Source organism: Canis lupus, chromosome 35 (genome assembly GCF_048164855.1).
Source record: "Canis lupus baileyi chromosome 35, mCanLup2.hap1, whole genome shotgun sequence".
Lineage (NCBI taxonomy): Eukaryota > Metazoa > Chordata > Mammalia > Carnivora > Canidae > Canis > Canis lupus.
The window spans coordinates 32087746-32107082 of record NC_132872.1 but is presented as its reverse complement, the minus strand read 5'-3'; positions in this window follow the sequence as shown (position 1 = coordinate 32107082).

Below are 19337 nucleotides of genomic sequence, written 5' to 3'. Positions count from 1 at the left end.
CATTCGATTCGATTCTTCGATTCGATTCGATTCGATTCTTTTCGATTCATTACGATTCGATCGATTCTTTTCGATACGAATCAATTCGATTCCATTCTTTTTGATTCGATTCGATTCGATTCTTTTAGATTTGATTTGATACGATTCTTTTCAATTGGATTTGATTCGATTCGATTCGTTTCGATTCTCTTTGATGTTTTTTGATTCGATCTTTTCAACCGATTTAATTCGATTCGATTCATTTCGATTTGATTCGATTCGAATTTTTCGATTCTATTCTTTTCAATTCGATTCTTTTCGATTCGATTCGATTCGATTTTTTTCTATTCGCTTCTTTTCGATTCGATTCGATTCGCCTCTTTTCGTTTCGATTCTATTCTTTTGGATTCGATTTGATTCTTTTCGTTTCGATTAGATTCTCTTCGATTCGATTCTTTTCGATTCAGTTCTTTTCGATTCGGTTCGATTTGATTCTTCTCCATTCGATTCGATTCGATTCTTTTCGATTCGATTCGATAAGATTCTTTTCGTTCGATTCAATTCTGTTCGATTCTATTCGATTCGATTCGAAGAGATTCGATTATTTTCAGTTCGATTCTTTTCGTTTCCATTCGATTCTTTTCGATTTGATTCGATTCGATCATTTGGATTCAATTTGTTACATTTCGATTCGATTCTTTTCTATTCAGTTCGATTCGATTCTTTTCAATTCAGTTCGATTCGATTCTTTTCAATTCAATTCGATTCGATTCGATTCTTTTCGGTTCGATATGATTCGATTCGATTCAACTCAACTCGATTCTTTTCGATTCGATTTTTTCAATTCGATTCCTTTCAATTCGATTCGATTGGATTCTTTTCGTTTCAATTAGATCGATTCGATTTCATTATTTTCAATTCAATTCATTTCGATGTTTTTCGATTCGATTCAATGCGAATCGATTATTTTCTATTAGATTCGCTTCAATTATTTTCGATTTGATTTGATTCGGTTGTTTTCAATTCGATTCCATTTGATTATTTTCATTTCGATTCGGTGCGATTCGATTCTATTATTTTCAATTCGATTCGTTTCGTATCCATTCGAATCGTTTTGATTCCTTTCGGTTTTCGATTTGAATCGATTCTTTCTTTTCGATTCGATTGTTTTCTATTCGGTTTGATTTTTTTGATTTGAATCGACTCGATTCTTTTTGATTCAAGTATATAAGATTCGATCCGATTCTTTTCGATTCAAATCAATACGATTCTTTTCGATTTGATTCGATTCGTTTGGATTCGACTCGATTCTTTTCGATTCAATTCTTTTCGATTCAATGAAATACGATTCTATTCTTTTCTATTTTTTTATTTTTATTTATTTATGATAGTCACAGAGAGAGAGAGAGAGAGAGAGAGAGGCAGAGACACAGGCAGAGGGAGAAGCAGGCTCCATGCACCGGGAGCCCGATGTGGGATTCGATCCCGGGTCTCCAGGATCGTGCCCTGGGCCAAAGGCAGGCGCCAAACCGCTGCGCCACCCAGGGATCCCGATTCTATTCTTTTCGATTCGATTTGATTTGATTCTTTTTGATTCGATACGACTCGATTTGATTCTTTTCGATTTGATTCGATTCAACTCGATACTTTTCAATTCGATCATTTCGATCGATTCGATTCGATTCTTTTCATTTCGATTCGATTCTTTTCGATTCGATTCAATTCTTTTCAATTCGATTCGATTCGATTCTTTTCGTTTCGATTTGATTCTCTTCTATTTTATTTGATTCGATTCATTTCAATTAGATTCGATACTGTTCGATTCGATTCTTTTCGATTCAGGTCGATTGGAATCGATTCGATTCTTTCGGTTCCATTCGATTCGATTCGATACGATTCTCTTCGATTCGATTCTTTTCGGTCTGTTCGATTCGATTCTTTTCGATTCAGTTCGATTCGATTCTTTTTGATTCGATTCGATTCTTTTCGCTTTGATATGATTCGATTCGTTTCGACTTTTTTCGATTCGTGTCGATTCGAATCTATTCGATTCTTTTCTATTCAATTCGATTCGATTGATTCTTTTCGATTCGATTCCATTCGATTCGATTCTTTTCGATTCGATTCTATTCTTTTCGATTCGATACGATTCGATTCGATTCTTTTTGATTCCATTTTTTCGATTCGATTCTTTTCAATTCGATTCGATTCTTTTCAATTTGATTCTTTTCGATTCGATTCGATTCGCCTCTTGTCGTTTCGATTCGATTCTTTTTGATTCGATTCGATTCGATTCTTTTCGTTTCGATTATATTCTCGTCGATTCGATTCGATTCGATACGATTCGATTCTTTTCGATTCGATTCTTCTCGAATCGATTCAATTCGATTCTTTTCGATTCGATTCTTTTCGATTTGATTCGATTCGATCATTTGGATTCCACTTGTTACATTTCGATTCGAATCTTTTCGATTCGATTCGATTCAATTCTTTTGGATTTCATTGGATTGATTTAGATAATTTTTGATTCGATTCGATTCTTTTACCCTAGCTTCGATTTGATTCTACTCGATTCAATTCATTTCGATTCTTCTTGATTCAATTCTTTTCGATTCTTTTTGATTCGGTTTGATTCTTTTCGATTCAATTCGATTCTTTTCGATTCGATTCGATTTAATTGTTTTTGAATCCATTTGATTCGATTCGATTATTTTCGATTCGACTCGATTTGATTCGATTCGGTTCGATTATCGATTCGATTCAATTCCAATTATTTTTGATTCGACTCGATTTGATTATTTTTTATTCAATTCGATTCAATTATTTTCGATTCGATGCAATTCGATTCGATTCTTCTCATTTCAACTCAATTCGATTCTTTCGAATTCGATTCGATTCGATTCTTTGTGTTTCGATTCGATTCTTTTCGATTTGAGTCAATTCTTTTCAATTCGATTTGATATTCTTCGATTCAATTCTTTTCGATTCGATTCTTTTCGATTCTTTTCGATTCGATTCGATTCCATTCGATTCGATTCTTCGATTCGATTCGATTCGATTCTTTTCGATTCATTACGATTCGATCGATTCTTTTCGATACGAATCAATTCGATTCCATTCTTTTTGATTCGATTCGATTCGATTCTTTTAGATTTGATTTGATACGATTCTTTTCAATTGGATTTGATTCGATTCGATTCGTTTCGATTCTCTTTGATGTTTTTTGATTCGATCTTTTCAACCGATTTAATTCGATTCGATTCATTTCGATTTGATTCGATTCGAATTTTTCGATTCTATTCTTTTCAATTCGATTCTTTTCGATTCGATTCGATTCGATTTTTTTCTATTCGCTTCTTTTCGATTCGATTCGATTCGCCTCTTTTCGTTTCGATTCTATTCTTTTGGATTCGATTTGATTCTTTTCGTTTCGATTAGATTCTCTTCGATTCGATTCTTTTCGATTCAGTTCTTTTCGATTCGGTTCGATTTGATTCTTCTCCATTCGATTCGATTCGATTCTTTTCGATTCGATTCGATAAGATTCTTTTCGTTCGATTCAATTCTGTTCGATTCGATTCGATTCGATTCGAAGAGATTCGATTATTTTCAGTTCGATTCTTTTCGTTTCCATTCGATTCTTTTCGATTTGATTCGATTCGATCATTTGGATTCAATTTGTTACATTTCGATTCGATTCTTTTCTATTCAGTTCGATTCGATTCTTTTCAATTCAGTTCGATTCGATTCTTTTCAATTCAATTCGATTCGATTCGATTCTTTTCGGTTCGATATGATTCGATTCGATTCAACTCAACTCGATTCTTTTCGATTCGATTTTTTCAATTCGATTCCTTTCAATTCGATTCGATTGGATTCTTTTCGTTTCAATTAGATCGATTCGATTTCATTATTTTCAATTCAATTCATTTCGATGTTTTTCGATTCGATTCAATGCGAATCGATTATTTTCTATTAGATTCGCTTCAATTATTTTCGATTTGATTTGATTCGGTTGTTTTCAATTCGATTCCATTTGATTATTTTCATTTCGATTCGGTGCGATTCGATTCTATTATTTTCAATTCGATTCGTTTCGTATCCATTCGAATCGTTTTGATTCCTTTCGGTTTTCGATTTGAATCGATTCTTTCTTTTCGATTCGATTGTTTTCTATTCGGTTTGATTTTTTTGATTTGAATCGACTCGATTCTTTTTGATTCAAGTATATAAGATTCGATCCGATTCTTTTCGATTCAAATCAATACGATTCTTTTCGATTTGATTCGATTCGTTTGGATTCGACTCGATTCTTTTCGATTCAATTCTTTTCGATTCAATGAAATACGATTCTATTCTTTTCTATTTTTTTATTTTTATTTATTTATGATAGTCACAGAGAGAGAGAGAGAGAGAGAGAGAGGCAGAGACACAGGCAGAGGGAGAAGCAGGCTCCATGCACCGGGAGCCCGATGTGGGATTCGATCCCGGGTCTCCAGGATCGTGCCCTGGGCCAAAGGCAGGCGCCAAACCGCTGCGCCACCCAGGGATCCCGATTCTATTCTTTTCGATTCGATTTGATTTGATTCTTTTTGATTCGATACGACTCGATTTGATTCTTTTCGATTTGATTCGATTCAACTCGATACTTTTCAATTCGATCATTTCGATCGATTCGATTCGATTCTTTTCATTTCGATTCGATTCTTTTCGATTCGATTCAATTCTTTTCAATTCGATTCGATTCGATTCTTTTCGTTTCGATTTGATTCTCTTCTATTTTATTTGATTCGATTCATTTCAATTAGATTCGATACTGTTCGATTCGATTCTTTTCGATTCAGGTCGATTGGAATCGATTCGATTCTTTCGGTTCCATTCGATTCGATTCGATACGATTCTCTTCGATTCGATTCTTTTCGGTCTGTTCGATTCGATTCTTTTCGATTCAGTTCGATTCGATTCTTTTTGATTCGATTCGATTCTTTTCGCTTTGATATGATTCGATTCGTTTCGACTTTTTTCGATTCGTGTCGATTCGAATCTATTCGATTCTTTTCTATTCAATTCGATTCGATTGATTCTTTTCGATTCGATTCCATTCGATTCGATTCTTTTCGATTCGATTCTATTCTTTTCGATTCGATACGATTCGATTCGATTCTTTTTGATTCCATTTTTTCGATTCGATTCTTTTCAATTCGATTCGATTCTTTTCAATTTGATTCTTTTCGATTCGATTCGATTCGCCTCTTGTCGTTTCGATTCGATTCTTTTTGATTCGATTCGATTCGATTCTTTTCGTTTCGATTATATTCTCGTCGATTCGATTCGATTCGATACGATTCGATTCTTTTCGATTCGATTCTTCTCGAATCGATTCAATTCGATTCTTTTCGATTCGATTCTTTTCGATTTGATTCGATTCGATCATTTGGATTCCACTTGTTACATTTCGATTCGAATCTTTTCGATTCGATTCGATTCAATTCTTTTGGATTTCATTGGATTGATTTAGATAATTTTTGATTCGATTCGATTCTTTTACCCTAGCTTCGATTTGATTCTACTCGATTCAATTCATTTCGATTCTTCTTGATTCAATTCTTTTCGATTCTTTTTGATTCGGTTTGATTCTTTTCGATTCAATTCGATTCTTTTCGATTCGATTCGATTTAATTGTTTTTGAATCCATTTGATTCGATTCGATTATTTTCGATTCGACTCGATTTGATTCGATTCGGTTCGATTATCGATTCGATTCAATTCCAATTATTTTTGATTCGACTCGATTTGATTATTTTTTATTCAATTCGATTCAATTATTTTCGATTCGATGCAATTCGATTCGATTCTTCTCATTTCAACTCAATTCGATTCTTTCGAATTCGATTCGATTCGATTCTTTGTGTTTCGATTCGATTCTTTTCGATTTGAGTCAATTCTTTTCAATTCGATTTGATATTCTTCGATTCAATTCTTTTCGATTCGATTCGATTCGATTCTTTTCGATTCGATTCGATTCCATTCGATTCGATTCTTCGATTCGATTCGATTCGATTCTTTTCGATTCATTACGATTCGATCGATTCTTTTCGATACGAATCAATTCGATTCCATTCTTTTTGATTCGATTCGATTCGATTCTTTTAGATTTGATTTGATACGATTCTTTTCAATTGGATTTGATTCGATTCGATTCGTTTCGATTCTCTTTGATGTTTTTTGATTCGATCTTTTCAACCGATTTAATTCGATTCGATTCATTTCGATTTGATTCGATTCGAATTTTTCGATTCTATTCTTTTCAATTCGATTCTTTTCGATTCGATTCGATTCGATTTTTTTCTATTCGCTTCTTTTCGATTCGATTCGATTCGCCTCTTTTCGTTTCGATTCTATTCTTTTGGATTCGATTTGATTCTTTTCGTTTCGATTAAATTCTCTTCGATTCGATTCTTTTCGATTCAGTTCTTTTCGATTCGGTTCGATTTGATTCTTCTCCATTCGATTCGATTCGATTCTTTTCGATTCGATTCGATAAGATTCTTTTCGTTCGATTCAATTCTGTTCGATTCTATTCGATTCGACTCGAAGAGATTCGATTATTTTCAGTTCGATTCTTTTCGTTTCCATTCGATTCTTTTCGATTTGATTCGATTCGATCATTTGGATTCAATTTGTTACATTTCGATTCGATTCTTTTCTATTCAGTTCGATTCGATTCTTTTCAATTCAGTTCGATTCGATTCTTTTCAATTCAATTCGATTCGATTCGATTCTTTTCGGTTCGATATGATTCGATTCGATTCAACTCAACTCGATTCTTTTCGATTCGATTTTTTCAATTCGATTCCTTTCAATTCGATTCGATTGGATTCTTTTCGTTTCAATTAGATCGATTCGATTTCATTATTTTCAATTCAATTCATTTCGATGTTTTTCGATTCGATTCAATGCGAATCGATTATTTTCTATTAGATTCGCTTCAATTATTTTCGATTTGATTTGATTCGGTTGTTTTCAATTCGATTCCATTTGATTATTTTCATTTCGATTCGGTGCGATTCGATTCTATTATTTTCAATTCGATTCGTTTCGTATCCATTCGAATCGTTTTGATTCCTTTCGGTTTTCGATTTGAATCGATTCTTTCTTTTCGATTCGATTGTTTTCTATTCGGTTTGATTTTTTTGATTTGAATCGACTCGATTCTTTTTGATTCAAGTATATAAGATTCGATCCGATTCTTTTCGATTCAAATCAATACGATTCTTTTCGATTTGATTCGATTCGTTTGGATTCGACTCGATTCTTTTCGATTCAATTCTTTTCGATTCAATGAAATACGATTCTATTCTTTTCTATTTTTTTATTTTTATTTATTTATGATAGTCACAGAGAGAGAGAGAGAGAGAGAGAGGCAGAGACACAGGCAGAGGGAGAAGCAGGCTCCATGCACCGGGAGCCCGATGTGGGATTCGATCCCGGGTCTCCAGGATCGTGCCCTGGGCCAAAGGCAGGCGCCAAACCGCTGCGCCACCCAGGGATCCCGATTCTATTCTTTTCGATTCGATTTGATTTGATTCTTTTTGATTCGATACGACTCGATTTGATTCTTTTCGATTTGATTCGATTCAACTCGATACTTTTCAATTCGATCATTTCGATCGATTCGATTCGATTCTTTTCATTTCGATTCGATTCTTTTCGATTCGATTCAATTCTTTTCAATTCGATTCGATTCGATTCTTTTCGTTTCGATTTGATTCTCTTCTATTTTATTTGATTCGATTCATTTCAATTAGATTCGATACTGTTCGATTCGATTCTTTTCGATTCAGGTCGATTGGAATCGATTCGATTCTTTCGGTTCCATTCGATTCGATTCGATACGATTCTCTTCGATTCGATTCTTTTCGGTCTGTTCGATTCGATTCTTTTCGATTCAGTTCGATTCGATTCTTTTTGATTCGATTCGATTCTTTTCGCTTTGATATGATTCGATTCGTTTCGACTTTTTTCGATTCGTGTCGATTCGAATCTATTCGATTCTTTTCTATTCAATTCGATTCGATTGATTCTTTTCGATTCGATTCCATTCGATTCGATTCTTTTCGATTCGATTCTATTCTTTTCGATTCGATACGATTCGATTCGATTCTTTTTGATTCCATTTTTTCGATTCGATTCTTTTCAATTCGATTCGATTCTTTTCAATTTGATTCTTTTCGATTCGATTCGATTCGCCTCTTGTCGTTTCGATTCGATTCTTTTTGATTCGATTCGATTCGATTCTTTTCGTTTCGATTATATTCTCGTCGATTCGATTCGATTCGATACGATTCGATTCTTTTCGATTCGATTCTTCTCGAATCGATTCAATTCGATTCTTTTCGATTCGATTCTTTTCGATTTGATTCGATTCGATCATTTGGATTCCACTTGTTACATTTCGATTCGAATCTTTTCGATTCGATTCGATTCAATTCTTTTGGATTTCATTGGATTGATTTAGATAATTTTTGATTCGATTCGATTCTTTTACCCTAGCTTCGATTTGATTCTACTCGATTCAATTCATTTCGATTCTTCTTGATTCAATTCTTTTCGATTCTTTTTGATTCGGTTTGATTCTTTTCGATTCAATTCGATTCTTTTCGATTCGATTCGATTTAATTGTTTTTGAATCCATTTGATTCGATTCGATTATTTTCGATTCGACTCGATTTGATTCGATTCGGTTCGATTATCGATTCGATTCAATTCCAATTATTTTTGATTCGACTCGATTTGATTATTTTTTATTCAATTCGATTCAATTATTTTCGATTCGATGCAATTCGATTCGATTCTTCTCATTTCAACTCAATTCGATTCTTTCGAATTCGATTCGATTCGATTCTTTGTGTTTCGATTCGATTCTTTTCGATTTGAGTCAATTCTTTTCAATTCGATTTGATATTCTTCGATTCAATTCTTTTCGATTCGATTCGATTCGATTCTTTTCGATTCGATTCGATTCCATTCGATTCGATTCTTCGATTCGATTCGATTCGATTCTTTTCGATTCATTACGATTCGATCGATTCTTTTCGATACGAATCAATTCGATTCCATTCTTTTTGATTCGATTCGATTCGATTCTTTTAGATTTGATTTGATACGATTCTTTTCAATTGGATTTGATTCGATTCGATTCGTTTCGATTCTCTTTGATGTTTTTTGATTCGATCTTTTCAACCGATTTAATTCGATTCGATTCATTTCGATTTGATTCGATTCGAATTTTTCGATTCTATTCTTTTCAATTCGATTCTTTTCGATTCGATTCGATTCGATTTTTTTCTATTCGCTTCTTTTCGATTCGATTCGATTCGCCTCTTTTCGTTTCGATTCTATTCTTTTGGATTCGATTTGATTCTTTTCGTTTCGATTAGATTCTCTTCGATTCGATTCTTTTCGATTCAGTTCTTTTCGATTCGGTTCGATTTGATTCTTCTCCATTCGATTCGATTCGATTCTTTTCGATTCGATTCGATAAGATTCTTTTCGTTCGATTCAATTCTGTTCGATTCTATTCGATTCGATTCGAAGAGATTCGATTATTTTCAGTTCGATTCTTTTCGTTTCCATTCGATTCTTTTCGATTTGATTCGATTCGATCATTTGGATTCAATTTGTTACATTTCGATTCGATTCTTTTCTATTCAGTTCGATTCGATTCTTTTCAATTCAGTTCGATTCGATTCTTTTCAATTCAATTCGATTCGATTCGATTCTTTTCGGTTCGATATGATTCGATTCGATTCAACTCAACTCGATTCTTTTCGATTCGATTTTTTCAATTCGATTCCTTTCAATTCGATTCGATTGGATTCTTTTCGTTTCAATTAGATCGATTCGATTTCATTATTTTCAATTCAATTCATTTCGATGTTTTTCGATTCGATTCAATGCGAATCGATTATTTTCTATTAGATTCGCTTCAATTATTTTCGATTTGATTTGATTCGGTTGTTTTCAATTCGATTCCATTTGATTATTTTCATTTCGATTCGGTGCGATTCGATTCTATTATTTTCAATTCGATTCGTTTCGTATCCATTCGAATCGTTTTGATTCCTTTCGGTTTTCGATTTGAATCGATTCTTTCTTTTCGATTCGATTGTTTTCTATTCGGTTTGATTTTTTTGATTTGAATCGACTCGATTCTTTTTGATTCAAGTATATAAGATTCGATCCGATTCTTTTCGATTCAAATCAATACGATTCTTTTCGATTTGATTCGATTCGTTTGGATTCGACTCGATTCTTTTCGATTCAATTCTTTTCGATTCAATGAAATACGATTCTATTCTTTTCTATTTTTTTATTTTTATTTATTTATGATAGTCACAGAGAGAGAGAGAGAGAGAGAGAGGCAGAGACACAGGCAGAGGGAGAAGCAGGCTCCATGCACCGGGAGCCCGATGTGGGATTCGATCCCGGGTCTCCAGGATCGTGCCCTGGGCCAAAGGCAGGCGCCAAACCGCTGCGCCACCCAGGGATCCCGATTCTATTCTTTTCGATTCGATTTGATTTGATTCTTTTTGATTCGATACGACTCGATTTGATTCTTTTCGATTTGATTCGATTCAACTCGATACTTTTCAATTCGATCATTTCGATCGATTCGATTCGATTCTTTTCATTTCGATTCGATTCTTTTCGATTCGATTCAATTCTTTTCAATTCGATTCGATTCGATTCTTTTCGTTTCGATTTGATTCTCTTCTATTTTATTTGATTCGATTCATTTCAATTAGATTCGATACTGTTCGATTCGATTCTTTTCGATTCAGGTCGATTGGAATCGATTCGATTCTTTCGGTTCCATTCGATTCGATTCGATACGATTCTCTTCGATTCGATTCTTTTCGGTCTGTTCGATTCGATTCTTTTCGATTCAGTTCGATTCGATTCTTTTTGATTCGATTCGATTCTTTTCGCTTTGATATGATTCGATTCGTTTCGACTTTTTTCGATTCGTGTCGATTCGAATCTATTCGATTCTTTTCTATTCAATTCGATTCGATTGATTCTTTTCGATTCGATTCCATTCGATTCGATTCTTTTCGATTCGATTCTATTCTTTTCGATTCGATACGATTCGATTCGATTCTTTTTGATTCCATTTTTTCGATTCGATTCTTTTCAATTCGATTCGATTCTTTTCAATTTGATTCTTTTCGATTCGATTCGATTCGCCTCTTGTCGTTTCGATTCGATTCTTTTTGATTCGATTCGATTCGATTCTTTTCGTTTCGATTATATTCTCGTCGATTCGATTCGATTCGATACGATTCGATTCTTTTCGATTCGATTCTTCTCGAATCGATTCAATTCGATTCTTTTCGATTCGATTCTTTTCGATTTGATTCGATTCGATCATTTGGATTCCACTTGTTACATTTCGATTCGAATCTTTTCGATTCGATTCGATTCAATTCTTTTGGATTTCATTGGATTGATTTAGATAATTTTTGATTCGATTCGATTCTTTTACCCTAGCTTCGATTTGATTCTACTCGATTCAATTCATTTCGATTCTTCTTGATTCAATTCTTTTCGATTCTTTTTGATTCGGTTTGATTCTTTTCGATTCAATTCGATTCTTTTCGATTCGATTCGATTTAATTGTTTTTGAATCCATTTGATTCGATTCGATTATTTTCGATTCGACTCGATTTGATTCGATTCGGTTCGATTATCGATTCGATTCAATTCCAATTATTTTTGATTCGACTCGATTTGATTATTTTTTATTCAATTCGATTCAATTATTTTCGATTCGATGCAATTCGATTCGATTCTTCTCATTTCAACTCAATTCGATTCTTTCGAATTCGATTCGATTCGATTCTTTGTGTTTCGATTCGATTCTTTTCGATTTGAGTCAATTCTTTTCAATTCGATTTGATATTCTTCGATTCAATTCTTTTCGATTCGATTCGATTCGATTCTTTTCGATTCGATTCGATTCCATTCGATTCGATTCTTCGATTCGATTCGATTCGATTCTTTTCGATTCATTACGATTCGATCGATTCTTTTCGATACGAATCAATTCGATTCCATTCTTTTTGATTCGATTCGATTCGATTCTTTTAGATTTGATTTGATACGATTCTTTTCAATTGGATTTGATTCGATTCGATTCGTTTCGATTCTCTTTGATGTTTTTTGATTCGATCTTTTCAACCGATTTAATTCGATTCGATTCATTTCGATTTGATTCGATTCGAATTTTTCGATTCTATTCTTTTCAATTCGATTCTTTTCGATTCGATTCGATTCGATTTTTTTCTATTCGCTTCTTTTCGATTCGATTCGATTCGCCTCTTTTCGTTTCGATTCTATTCTTTTGGATTCGATTTGATTCTTTTCGTTTCGATTAGATTCTCTTCGATTCGATTCTTTTCGATTCAGTTCTTTTCGATTCGGTTCGATTTGATTCTTCTCCATTCGATTCGATTCGATTCTTTTCGATTCGATTCGATAAGATTCTTTTCGTTCGATTCAATTCTGTTCGATTCGATTCGATTCGATTCGAAGAGATTCGATTATTTTCAGTTCGATTCTTTTCGTTTCCATTCGATTCTTTTCGATTTGATTCGATTCGATCATTTGGATTCAATTTGTTACATTTCGATTCGATTCTTTTCTATTCAGTTCGATTCGATTCTTTTCGATTCAGTTCGATTCGATTCTTTTCAATTCAATTCGATTCGATTCGATTCTTTTCGGTTCGATATGATTCGATTCGATTCAACTCAACTCGATTCTTTTCGATTCGATTTTTTCAATTCGATTCCTTTCAATTCGATTCGATTGGATTCTTTTCGTTTCAATTAGATCGATTCGATTTCATTATTTTCAATTCAATTCATTTCGATGTTTTTCGATTCGATTCAATGCGAATCGATTATTTTCTATTAGATTCGCTTCAATTATTTTCGATTTGATTTGATTCGGTTGTTTTCAATTCGATTCCATTTGATTATTTTCATTTCGATTCGGTGCGATTCGATTCTATTATTTTCAATTCGATTCGTTTCGTATCCATTCGAATCGTTTTGATTCCTTTCGGTTTTCGATTTGAATCGATTCTTTCTTTTCGATTCGATTGTTTTCTATTCGGTTTGATTTTTTTGATTTGAATCGACTCGATTCTTTTTGATTCAAGTATATAAGATTCGATCCGATTCTTTTCGATTCAAATCAATACGATTCTTTTCGATTTGATTCGATTCGTTTGGATTCGACTCGATTCTTTTCGATTCAATTCTTTTCGATTCAATGAAATACGATTCTATTCTTTTCTATTTTTTTATTTTTATTTATTTATGATAGTCACAGAGAGAGAGAGAGAGAGAGAGAGGCAGAGACACAGGCAGAGGGAGAAGCAGGCTCCATGCACCGGGAGCCCGATGTGGGATTCGATCCCGGGTCTCCAGGATCGTGCCCTGGGCCAAAGGCAGGCGCCAAACCGCTGCGCCACCCAGGGATCCCGATTCTATTCTTTTCGATTCGATTTGATTTGATTCTTTTTGATTCGATACGACTCGATTTGATTCTTTTCGATTTGATTCGATTCAACTCGATACTTTTCAATTCGATCATTTCGATCGATTCGATTCGATTCTTTTCATTTCGATTCGATTCTTTTCGATTCGATTCAATTCTTTTCAATTCGATTCGATTCGATTCTTTTCGTTTCGATTTGATTCTCTTCTATTTTATTTGATTCGATTCATTTCAATTAGATTCGATACTGTTCGATTCGATTCTTTTCGATTCAGGTCGATTGGAATCGATTCGATTCTTTCGGTTCCATTCGATTCGATTCGATACGATTCTCTTCGATTCGATTCTTTTCGGTCTGTTCGATTCGATTCTTTTCGATTCAGTTCGATTCGATTCTTTTTGATTCGATTCGATTCTTTTCGCTTTGATATGATTCGATTCGTTTCGACTTTTTTCGATTCGTGTCGATTCGAATCTATTCGATTCTTTTCTATTCAATTCGATTCGATTGATTCTTTTCGATTCGATTCCATTCGATTCGATTCTTTTCGATTCGATTCTATTCTTTTCGATTCGATACGATTCGATTCGATTCTTTTTGATTCCATTTTTTCGATTCGATTCTTTTCAATTCGATTCGATTCTTTTCAATTTGATTCTTTTCGATTCGATTCGATTCGCCTCTTGTCGTTTCGATTCGATTCTTTTTGATTCGATTCGATTCGATTCTTTTCGTTTCGATTATATTCTCGTCGATTCGATTCGATTCGATACGATTCGATTCTTTTCGATTCGATTCTTCTCGAATCGATTCAATTCGATTCTTTTCGATTCGATTCTTTTCGATTTGATTCGATTCGATCATTTGGATTCCACTTGTTACATTTCGATTCGAATCTTTTCGATTCGATTCGATTCAATTCTTTTGGATTTCATTGGATTGATTTAGATAATTTTTGATTCGATTCGATTCTTTTACCCTAGCTTCGATTTGATTCTACTCGATTCAATTCATTTCGATTCTTCTTGATTCAATTCTTTTCGATTCTTTTTGATTCGGTTTGATTCTTTTCGATTCAATTCGATTCTTTTCGATTCGATTCGATTTAATTGTTTTTGAATCCATTTGATTCGATTCGATTATTTTCGATTCGACTCGATTTGATTCGATTCGGTTCGATTATCGATTCGATTCAATTCCAATTATTTTTGATTCGACTCGATTTGATTATTTTTTATTCAATTCGATTCAATTATTTTCGATTCGATGCAATTCGATTCGATTCTTCTCATTTCAACTCAATTCGATTCTTTCGAATTCGATTCGATTCGATTCTTTGTGTTTCGATTCGATTCTTTTCGATTTGAGTCAATTCTTTTCAATTCGATTTGATATTCTTCGATTCAATTCTTTTCGATTCGATTCGATTCGATTCTTTTCGATTCGATTCGATTCCATTCGATTCGATTCTTCGATTCGATTCGATTCGATTCTTTTCGATTCATTACGATTCGATCGATTCTTTTCGATACGAATCAATTCGATTCCATTCTTTTTGATTCGATTCGATTCGATTCTTTTAGATTTGATTTGATACGATTCTTTTCAATTGGATTTGATTCGATTCGATTCGTTTCGATTCTCTTTGATGTTTTTTGATTCGATCTTTTCAACCGATTTAATTCGATTCGATTCATTTCGATTTGATTCGATTCGAATTTTTCGATTCTATTCTTTTCAATTCGATTCTTTTCGATTCGATTCGATTCGATTTTTTTCTATTCGCTTCTTTTCGATTCGATTCGATTCGCCTCTTTTCGTTTCGATTCTATTCTTTTGGATTCGATTTGATTCTTTTCGTTTCGATTAGATTCTCTTCGATTCGATTCTTTTCGATTCAGTTCTTTTCGATTCGGTTCGATTTGATTCTTCTCCATTCGATTCGATTCGATTCTTTTCGATTCGATTCGATAAGATTCTTTTCGTTCGATTCAATTCTGTTCGATTCTATTCGATTCGATTCGAAGAGATTCGATTATTTTCAGTTCGATTCTTTTCGTTTCCATTCGATTCTTTTCGATTTGATTCGATTCGATCATTTGGATTCAATTTGTTACATTTCGATTCGATTCTTTTCTATTCAGTTCGATTCGATTCTTTTCGATTCAGTTCGATTCGATTCTTTTCAATTCAATTCGATTCGATTCGATTCTTTTCGGTTCGATATGATTCGATTCGATTCAACTCAACTCGATTCTTTTCGATTCGATTTTTTCAATTCGATTCCTTTCAATTCGATTCGATTGGATTCTTTTCGTTTCAATTAGATCGATTCGATTTCATTATTTTCAATTCAATTCATTTCGATGTTTTTCGATTCGATTCAATGCGAATCGATTATTTTCTATTAGATTCGCTTCAATTATTTTCGATTTGATTTGATTCGGTTGTTTTCAATTCGATTCCATTTGATTATTTTCATTTCGATTCGGTGCGATTCGATTCTATTATTTTCAATTCGATTCGTTTCGTATCCATTCGAATCGTTTTGATTCCTTTCGGTTTTCGATTTGAATCGATTCTTTCTTTTCGATTCGATTGTTTTCTATTCGGTTTGATTTTTTTGATTTGAATCGACTCGATTCTTTTTGATTCAAGTATATAAGATTCGATCCGATTCTTTTCGATTCAAATCAATACGATTCTTTTCGATTTGATTCGATTCGTTTGGATTCGACTCGATTCTTTTCGATTCAATTCTTTTCGATTCAATGAAATACGATTCTATTCTTTTCTATTTTTTTATTTTTATTTATTTATGATAGTCACAGAGAGAGAGAGAGAGAGAGAGAGGCAGAGACACAGGCAGAGGGAGAAGCAGGCTCCATGCACCGGGAGCCCGATGTGGGATTCGATCCCGGGTCTCCAGGATCGTGCCCTGGGCCAAAGGCAGGCGCCAAACCGCTGCGCCACCCAGGGATCCCGATTCTATTCTTTTCGATTCGATTTGATTTGATTCTTTTTGATTCGATACGACTCGATTTGATTCTTTTCGATTTGATTCGATTCAACTCGATACTTTTCAATTCGATCATTTCGATCGATTCGATTCGATTCTTTTCATTTCGATTCGATTCTTTTCGATTCGATTCAATTCTTTTCAATTCGATTCGATTCGATTCTTTTCGTTTCGATTTGATTCTCTTCTATTTTATTTGATTCGATTCATTTCAATTAGATTCGATACTGTTCGATTCGATTCTTTTCGATTCAGGTCGATTGGAATCGATTCGATTCTTTCGGTTCCATTCGATTCGATTCGATACGATTCTCTTCGATTCGATTCTTTTCGGTCTGTTCGATTCGATTCTTTTCGATTCAGTTCGATTCGATTCTTTTTGATTCGATTCGATTCTTTTCGCTTTGATATGATTCGATTCGTTTCGACTTTTTTCGATTCGTGTCGATTCGAATCTATTCGATTCTTTTCTATTCAATTCGATTCGATTGATTCTTTTCGATTCGATTCCATTCGATTCGATTCTTTTCGATTCGATTCTATTCTTTTCGATTCGATACGATTCGATTCGATTCTTTTTGATTCCATTTTTTCGATTCGATTCTTTTCAATTCGATTCGATTCTTTTCAATTTGATTCTTTTCGATTCGATTCGATTCGCCTCTTGTCGTTTCGATTCGATTCTTTTTGATTCGATTCGATTCGATTCTTTTCGTTTCGATTATATTCTCGTCGATTCGATTCGATTCGATACGATTCGATTCTTTTCGATTCGATTCTTCTCGAATCGATTCAATTCGATTCTTTTCGATTCGATTCTTTTCGATTTGATTCGATTCGATCATTTGGATTCCACTTGTTACATTTCGATTCGAATCTTTTCGATTCGATTCGATTCAATTCTTTTGGATTTCATTGGATTGATTTAGATAATTTTTGATTCGATTCGATTCTTTTACCCTAGCTTCGATTTGATTCTACTCGATTCAATTCATTTCGATTCTTCTTGATTCAATTCTTTTCGATTCTTTTTGATTCGGTTTGATTCTTTTCGATTCAATTCGATTCTTTTCGATTCGATTCGATTTAATTGTTTTTGAATCCATTTGATTCGATTCGATTATTTTCGATTCGACTCGATTTGATTCGATTCGGTTCGATTATCGATTCGATTCAATTCCAATTATTTTTGATTCGACTCGATTTGATTATTTTTTATTCAATTCGATTCAATTATTTTCGATTCGATGCAATTCGATTCGATTCTTCTCATTTCAACTCAATTCGATTCTTTCGAATTCGATTCGATTCGATTCTTTGTGTTTCGATTCGATTCTTTTCGATTTGAGTCAATTCTTTTCAATTCGATTTGATATTCTTCGATTCAATTCTTTTCGATTCGATTCGATTCGATTCTTTTCGATTCGATTCGATTCCATTCGATTCGATTCTTCGATTCGATTCGATTCGATTCTTTTCGATTCATTACGATTCGATCGATTCTTTTCGATACGAATCAATTCGATTCCATTCTTTTTGATTCGATTCGATTCGATTCTTTTAGATTTGATTTGATACGATTCTTTTCAATTGGATTTGATTCGATTCGATTCGTTTCGATTCTCTTTGATGTTTTTTGATTCGATCTTTTCAACCGATTTAATTCGATTCGATTCATTTCGATTTGATTCGATTCGAATTTTTCGATTCTATTCTTTTCAATTCGATTCTTTTCGATTCGATTCGATTCGATTTTTTTCTATTCGCTTCTTTTCGATTCGATTCGATTCGCCTCTTTTCGTTTCGATTCTATTCTTTTGGATTCGATTTGATTCTTTTCGTTTCGATTAGATTCTCTTCGATTCGATTCTTTTCGATTCAGTTCTTTTCGATTCGGTTCGATTTGATTCTTCTCCATTCGATTCGATTCGATTCTTTTCGATTCGATTCGATAAGATTCTTTTCGTTCGATTCAATTCTGTTCGATTCTATTCGATTCGATTCGAAGAGATTCGATTATTTTCAGTTCGATTCTTTTCGTTTCCATTCGATTCTTTTCGATTTGATTCGATTCGATCATTTGGATTCAATTTGTTACATTTCGATTCGATTCTTTTCTATTCAGTTCGATTCGATTCTTTTCAATTCAGTTCGATTCGATTCTTTTCAATTCAATTCGATTCGATTCGATTCTTTTCGGTTCGATATGATTCGATTCGATTCAACTCAACTCGATTCTTTTCGATTCGATTTTTTCAATTCGATTCCTTTCAATTCGATTCGATTGGATTCTTTTCGTTTCAATTAGATCGATTCGATTTCATTATTTTCAATTCAATTCATTTCGATGTTTTTCGATTCGATTCAATGCGAATCGATTATTTTCTATTAGATTCGCTTCAATTATTTTCGATTTGATTTGATTCGGTTGTTTTCAATTCGATTCCATTTGATTATTTTCATTTCGATTCGGTGCGATTCGATTCTATTATTTTCAATTCGATTCGTTTCGTATCCATTCGAATCGTTTTGATTCCTTTCGGTTTTCGATTTGAATCGATTCTTTCTTTTCGATTCGATTGTTTTCTATTCGGTTTGATTTTTTTGATTTGAATCGACTCGATTCTTTTTGATTCAAGTATATAAGATTCGATCCGATTCTTTTCGATTCAAATCAATACGATTCTTTTCGATTTGATTCGATTCGTTTGGATTCGACTCGATTCTTTTCGATTCAATTCTTTTCGATTCAATGAAATACGATTCTAT